Below are 8,179 nucleotides of genomic sequence, written 5' to 3' on the forward strand. Positions count from 1 at the left end.
AAACTGGCATCGATGTTTCACTTGAGCCTTTTTCACAGCGACATATGCTTGACGCGGCTGCAGCAGGGCTAAAATTTAGTTCAGAATAATCTAGAAATACATCCTTCTGGGCTCGATTTCTTTACATCAAAATCGATAATAATATCTGGCAGAATTACAAGACTCAGTGAGGAAAGAATCTTAGAACGGCCGCAAATGTGCACTAAAATGCGCGGTGTATAATTGCAAAGGTCAGCGCCTCAAAATAACCACGAAAATACACGAAGATCGGCATTTCGGTGGACGGGAGAGTAAGAAATAAACGTCTGGTCATGTACTTTGAGACTGCTCTGTCCATGTTGGTGTGCTGATATGTTATATCTAACAATTCCTTCCTTGCGTCTTGCTCTATTTTCCGTATACACAGCGGCGGGCGTTCCTTGCTAGCTATCGCCCTAGCGTCACAGCCGGCCGTACGCCGAGCGACGTCACAGAAGAGCTCGTTCTGGGCGCATTCTGCTTGATGCTCTCAATTTTAATCTTTCTTTTATTTTCGGTCGCTTACTGTTGTGTTCACGAGTTTTGCACAGGGTACAAGCACTGAACGACCAAAGTTTTAAAAAGATAACGTATAGATGTTCTTGTTTATACTACGCTGTTGTACATAGCTACTTAGATTTCGGCTAAAACTTTTCTTTAGGAACGCCTTTATGAGTAAAACATGCGTCCACGTGTAGACTGCATTACCTTTTGTTCCGCCCCGGTGGTCAGTCATTGAAGCTGGGAAAAGTTCTCACAGTGTACTTTCCTTTAGCCACCAGTTTGTATACGCTTGATTTTCACTTATAAAAATCGACGCGTCTTTTTTTTTTACACCATATGCAATGCTTTGAGCAATGTAAGTTCTCCCTTTTATTTAGTATTTGTTCTTTACATTTTGGTTTGGGCTACTTTAACTTCGTTGGCTTGCCAAACATTACCATGTTTGTCACAGAGAGTTCCCGCCAAAGCCTTTATGTCTCTTATTTATTTCCATGGCGGGTTGCAGGAGTACCACTCATCTCCATTCTCAATAGGCCCCTGGAAACGGCAGTTGGCTTTGGCTTCAAGTTGGAGTAGTGGGGCTGATTCGCTCTTTGCAAAGAAGGCGTTGATGTCCTTGAGGTCTGGCTTCATGGTGTCACCGCCAGGTTTCCAGTTGGCTGGACAGACTGGACAGGAGCAGAGAAAAAAGTTGTGCCAGAGTGGACAGCATGCCAATGGAGTACAGATTTTTAGGGGTCGTGCAAGAAGCGTAAACATACCTTCTCCATACTTCTCTGTATGTTGGAAATCCTGCGCAAGGCGCAGTATTTCTTGAACAGAGCGACCCACTGGAAGGTCATTCATAAGGATCTGGCGCAGCATAGCCTTGCCGTCGATGATGAAGAGGGCAGCGAAATTTACAACGGCACGTAACACAGCGTGAGTACTAAGAATGCGGAGGAATTACGGTGAAAAATGAAGGAATGATCGCCAAACGTCTGCCCAGTGACTCACTGCTGCATCAAAGTTTGTCCTGCAAAAGATTTTTTATGAGGCAGAATCGTGGCCATGTCCAGATACCTTGGATAAAAAATTTTAATGGCAATATTGTAAGGTAATGTTATAGGAATATTGAAGGTAAGGGTCCATTCTTTCAAAGTATAGCAAATATTTTTTCAGTAAAGGTTTTCCATAGATAGCATCGTGTAGTCAAGACTGGCATTGTAAACCCAAAGGGAGAGTTTCTGGCGACATCAAAAACGTTATAGTGCCGCGAATCTTTGCTGTGTTTGTTCATTTTTCATAGCTGCCGGAACGCTGCTTTATCGCTTTGTTTACGATGCGAGACGCGACGAGATTTATTTTGAGTTATACGCGCGGAGCTTTTGCTACGTTGTTCTTCCTGCAGAATATTCTAGTAACTTTCGACGCTTTATCTCGAAAGTTCGCTATCAGCTTCAAATTGAGCACGGCCGACAGCGGCGTGGATTCTATTCGATGACCGCCGAGCACGCTTGTTGCTACGCCGCCGCCGAGTGATTCAGTCCATGGTGAACGCAAGTCAACCCAAATAAAGAGTTTTGGCCAGGAACCATTTTCGCAGCCTTTCTGCTCTCCGGACCACTTGTCCGGACTGCAGTCACCACTCCGTGACCATAGCAAGCAAATGCATGCCTGCCGAAGGGAGATCGGTGGATATGTTAATTGTTACACTGAAACAACGCCTCATTTAACTAAATGCTTCTCACACAGGCTCCGAGAGCACTGCCGAACTCTCTCAGGGCGGCCGCTAGCGGCGCTGATGTCTTACACTGCGTTCCCACGTGGTGCTGCGGTGTACTTATTGTGTGCGCTTGCTTGTTCCAAGCTTTTCGAGGCTTCTCGAATGCCAAACACTGCAATTATGCGGTTCTGCTGCGTGCCTTTGTGCACGCAGAGTCAGCGTAAATAGGAGCCAGGTGTATCTCGTTTCACGAGATACCCGCCGACCTCAACGCACGTGCACAGTGGCTCAAAGCGATTTCCAGGAAGAACTGGCAGCCAAATTCTACTTCCTTGTTGTTCGGTAGTGTGCAGCCTGCATTTCAACGCATTGGACTTCAAAGATAATTACAAGAGCCAGCAGCTGAAACCAGGCGTTGTGCCGAGCATTTTCTGTGGCTACCCTTCGTACATGAGAAAGGCTCCCCGCAACCACAAGAAGTGATGCCAGCATTCGGAAACGTAAGCGAGAGGCTTAAACAGACGGTTCGTCAAGGATATGCTCAATCGACGGGAGTACCAGCGGAACGGCTACATCAAGCATTGCCTCTCTAAGCAACGAAAGTGGACGTTCTCTGTACAACAGAAGGCAAGATGGATATGAGTGTGCCTTGATCAACGCAGATGAAAATGCAGCGTGGTGTTCCTCAATCAACGGAGCAACTCCAGACACTGTGCACGCTCAAGGCAGCCGTAAGCACACTGGTGAGGCGGATGCTAATTTTTTAAGTTTTACAGAGCTGCCGCAGGTTTATGCAACACGCTGCTACTGCGTGCAGACATCCACGACAGCATGCTCTTCAAGCGTTTTTGTCGAACGGAAACGATGGAGGGAAAAAGAGCGCGCACTCAAAAAAAGGAATGAAATGCTTCAGAGGACTGTAGATTTCTACAAGAAAGAGCTTCAAAAACTCAGAGAGGAAAGCTACGTGAACGCATTTTTGGAAGTTGCATCCGATGCGGAAAAGAGAAATATGAAGGCGACGTTTCTTCTGGACCAGATAAAAGCTACAAGACGAAACGGCCACCGTGGTCAGAGCAAACAGTGAGGCATTGCATCATTCTAAAAAAACTTCTCCGCCAAGGCTTATGAACATCTAAGGTCCGAGGAGCTGTTGAAGTTTCCATTTCGAAATACCCTGCAGAAATATATTGGCACAATATCTGGAGAAATCAGATTTAGTGAATTCGTGCGCTCTCGGCTACAAGCAGAACTTGAATCGCTACATAGCCTGGAGGCTTAAACATGTGGACTTGTGGATGAAATGGCAATCCAACAAAAGCTGGAATTTCAGGCAAAGAAACGCTTTTGTTGGGGAAGTTGATTTCAGTTCTGACCTACAGCACCTTGTTCCTGCACTCAAAACTGCACTGAGGCTAATTCTCTCTTGTGCTTCCTGCTTAGCGGCGTGCGTGGGAATTTCAAAATACCTGTTGCTTACTTTTCTACAAAGGGATGCATCGGCGAACAGCTCGCCACTTGCATTCGCCACGTCATCCGAAAAGTAGAAGATGCGGGATTTGATGTCTTGGTGTCTTGTCAGCGAGAACCACCGGATCAATGCCGTTGCGATGGATATATTGTGAAAAGGGGAGGCGAAAGCACTTGCTCCTCATCCCTGTAATCCCACGAAACCTTTATTCCTTGCCTTCGACCAAAGTCACATTGTGAAAAATATAAGATCGCGATTCCTGGCGAAAGATATTGGTGGCTCGCAAGAAATATGTTCCAAGTAATTGAAGACGTTGTACAGAATGCAACAGCACTCGACAATACAGCCGATACGGTTCCTTACGCGCAAGCACTTGTATCCCTCACACATTTAAAAAATGTACGTGCGGTCAGCCGTGCAGTTGTTCAGCGCTCCAGTAACAGCAGCGTTAGGCTACCTGAAGGACGAGGCTGGCCGTACTTGTGATGCAGAGTTCGCTACAGCAGGGCCGAAAATATACTTCATGAAAGTCAAACAGAAGTGGTTTACTCTCATGGATGTGAGCAACTGTCAAAAACGCATTTATCGAAATGATCCTGACGCACGTCAATTCACATCAGTTGATGATGAGAGACTGAGATGGCTTGAATTCGAAATTCTTGCTTACATGAAAGAAATCAGAAAGAAGAGCAAACCTGACAACTTTCTCACAAAGGAAACCTACCAAGCACTCGTGATAACAACGGAGTCGAATGTCGAGTGCATTCGACACCTGCTTCTTGTCAGAAAGTTTGAGTTTATGTTGACGAGAAAAATGTCATATGATCCAATTGAATCCTTGTTTGGATTCCTGCGTAGAAGTGCCGGATGCAATATATGCGATGGATGTGAAAAGTGCTGTATATGGGGCTGGAGAAGATGCTCAAGATGATTCGAGTGATAGAAACGTGCCGAGTTCATCCTCTTTCTCAGCCAAAAAACTAGTTCCAGTCAACTAGCACTACCACCCGCTCAATGAAGCGACGGAGAAGATTCTTAATGTAGCAGAGGAGAAACTGCATGACCAAAGCGTCAGTAGAATGCCGCTCGTTTCAAACCCAGAGGTGACCAGTGCAGCTTTAATAGGAGGGTTCATCGTTCGCGCAGCAAGTGAGCGAATACCATGCGGAAATTGCATTTCGCACCTGCAGGCACCTAGAATGAACAATCCCCTACACGGTCTCATCACTCACCGGGACCGAGGAGGACTTTACTACCCAAGCGAGGAGCTGGTAAATGTTCTGAGAGGGCTTTGGAGAATTGCTGATACCGTGCTCAACAAAAGAAGCTATATTGCTAAGCCGTTAGAAGTCTGTGTCGAAAGAAGCGTCCCGGCTCTCATGGAACTTCCTGTGCTCCGTTGCGAAAAGTGCGACGAAAATCAAAGAAAGATGGTTCTGCATCTCATCGCAAAGAAGTTTATGAAGCCCATTTTCACGAACTATCCCGTTGTAGTGACGGACAGAAACAGGAGACAACGCTTCTTGAGCGGAAACCATTGTACCGCAAAGTGTTGAAGCTATAGCTCGGCCAACTCTGTGAAGCCGTGATGTTGTTCTTCACAACGAAGTAGACAACGCGTAATCATTTTACTTGGTCCCGGTAAGGGTGAAATAAACACAGTTTATACGCGTGCTTGAGTCTCTACTACGCGGCGTCCTTCACTTTTGCATGTCTATCGAAACAGACCGATCGCACTTCTTCCTGCATGGTGCCGCGCCGGTATTGCAAGCTTTTTATAATATACTTGACACTGATGCGAAATATCTTTAACATGTACAAGTGATAATCCGCTAGCAGCCACCACCAGTGGTTAAATTTTAATGCCCGAAATGTTGAACGAAAAGTCCCTGGGGGGCCCCCGCCCCCCCCCCCCCCCCCCCCCCGCCCATTGGAACGGCCCTTCCCGACCAATCGAAGCGCCGCGGGAAACAACGTCAGAGCGTGGTGCCACCTCTCGGTGAAAGCGTGCAACTCCGCGGCGGAACGCCAACAATGGGGGAGCGAGCCGTCTGCCTCGCATCGTTAGAGGAGGCGTTGACTGAAATCTTACAGTATATGAAAAAATTGCGCTTATAAAGTCATCCGTGTTAAAAAATTCTGCCACCACCATCTGGAAGACGTTGAAGCAATGAGAGTTAGCTGTTTGGTAGCGCAATCTTTCGTCCATGCGATGTATTACCACGTGATTAGCCTACTTTTCTGTACCACACGGCGAGCGGGCGCCTGCCGCCTTGTGAGCTGCCGACTGCTGACGTCCCGGCCGCCACGTTAAGACTAACCATAAAAAATATTAACCTAAGTAGACGATATTGATACCGCAAATGTTCTACCCATCGAGCCCGTTACGAATATGCCAATAGATCATGACGTCCTCGGTTAGTTAATTATAAGCAATTACATTTAAGTCAAATGATAAATAAATTTTAACTGGATTAGTTAATATTGGTGTCTAACATGTTCCAATCATCTAGAGGATTCCAAATATGTAATTCGTTTTATGATGACCTCATGCATTACTAAGTTACAAGCGCTTAGACATAGTCACGTGACTAGTTAACTATGACCCCACAAAATCAGCGTCCTCAGCAATGAAGTACCAGTTCAATAGACTCATATTCTATATTTGTGCATAGTGCATATTACCCCCTACCCCTATTCTTTCTTACTACCGCTCCCCATTTCTTTCCCTCTTCTGTTCTTTCAAGGCGAAAGCCTTTAATGGCCCATACTCATGGTCGAGATCCTGCCCGTCCGTTACATCGAACCGGAAGTCACGACAACAAAAGTGACGTCATACCGTCCTTCAGTACGTTACGTTCTTAGACTCGATAAGAAAAAAACATTTAGTGCACGATTGGATTCGAACCACCATCTTTGCGTTCCGCAGCCAAGCGTGCTAACGACTACGCTACTTCCTGCCAACGCAAATGCAGTTCTCCTTGTCTTGGACGCTGGAGAGTGTTTGCGGAAACGCGTCGAATCAGACGGATGCCTCCCAAACGCCCTCCAGTGTCTCCAGCATTTAAGATTCACAAACAATTGTGTTCTTAATTAACTTCTTAACCACACATCATTGACACAAGCAGCAACACAGCGCTAAACGCTTTCGCCTCACCTCACTTCAGGTCAATAAAGTGCCACACTGAACTCTTTTTTTTAATCCTCGTAGTCGCAGCTCAGGTGCTTCAGGTTTCGATGGCAGCTGCCGCTGCTAGCAACTGTTTTCCTTCCATTGTAGTTTTATTAATAAATAGCCGCTAACAACAATTCTATAGACTAATGACGTCACCATTTAATCACCATTTGAATTGCTGTATCGATTTACTATGTGGCCCGCCATCTTGAATTTCTCGGACTTCGAAAATTTCACGCCGAAGGAAGTCGTTAGCAGGCCCCAAGAAATCGAGAAACGTGAAGGGGCAACGCTCTTAAAAATGCTTTTGTCCGGAATAGTTGGGTGGGATACACAGCACAGCCACCAAACGAAATGGGACACAGTCGGCTTCCTTCAAGGCGCCGCAAGCTCTTGCGATCCTGCTTGTCTTGTCAGCCAGAAGAGGGATCTTCATCGGGCCCAGGCCGCCTTCCTTGCGAGGAGTGTTGATCCTGAATACAGGCAGCAGAAAGAACAGCCACTCGGAGTGTGAAATGGAAACTGGAAATTCTAAACTCTGGAGTTTAACGGCCCGTAGCGAGACATGTTGTTTGAGGTGCATATACTGCATGGCTGGAGGTGAGTTTAGGCTGCTTGAGGTTAACGTGCGCTGACATCGCAGAACAAATCATCACTTCTCTTCGAACCACCCGACAGTCCATAAAGCATCAGTGGTGAAGAGGCTGTTAAGAAGAACTGAGACAGACTGCAGCACAGAACTTGACAGAAAAAAAGAACAACGCATGATATTCAAAAAAACTCATCATGAACGGCTACCCAAAAGATTTTATTCAAAAAACCATTCGACGTCGAAAACACAACATTCATCAAGAAATCAACGCACAAAGACAAACGCCACCACCAAAATACGTCACTTTACCTTATGTCGGCGGTGTCAGCGAAACCATCGCCCGAATCATGAGAAAATCGGGTCTCCAGGTTGCGCACAAGCCCACAAACACTGTTGCGCTTTGCCTACCGGTTCCCAAAGGCCGGCCGCCGAGAGAAAGAGCCCAAGGCATTGTCTACCATATTCCATGCGCCGACTGCGACGCAATCTACATCGCGAAACCAAAAATTTCAAAGAAAGAATTCGGCAACATAAGATCGACGTCCGCAAATTTGCAAAAGAGCGCAATATAGTAGCCGAACATTCCGAGGACTCCGACCATAGAATCAACTTTGAAGAGACCTGCATCCTCGGAACCGAAACAAATTACCACAAGAGGCTCCTTCTGGAATCCTGGCATATCCAAACCACCCCGAACAATATCAACCGCATAAA

At 46.3% G+C, this 8,179-nt stretch overlaps 1 pseudogene; it reads right to left on the reverse strand.

Moving 5' to 3' along the window:
* Window positions 1-1,005: 1,005 nt before the first annotated feature.
* Window positions 1,006-7,339, reverse strand: LOC144133819 (peroxiredoxin pseudogene; annotated as a pseudogene).
* Between the last annotated feature and the right edge of the window lie 840 nt (window positions 7,340-8,179).

This window comes from Amblyomma americanum, chromosome 5, assembly GCF_052857255.1.
Source record: "Amblyomma americanum isolate KBUSLIRL-KWMA chromosome 5, ASM5285725v1, whole genome shotgun sequence".
In the NCBI taxonomy this organism is placed as follows: domain Eukaryota; kingdom Metazoa; phylum Arthropoda; class Arachnida; order Ixodida; family Ixodidae; genus Amblyomma; species Amblyomma americanum.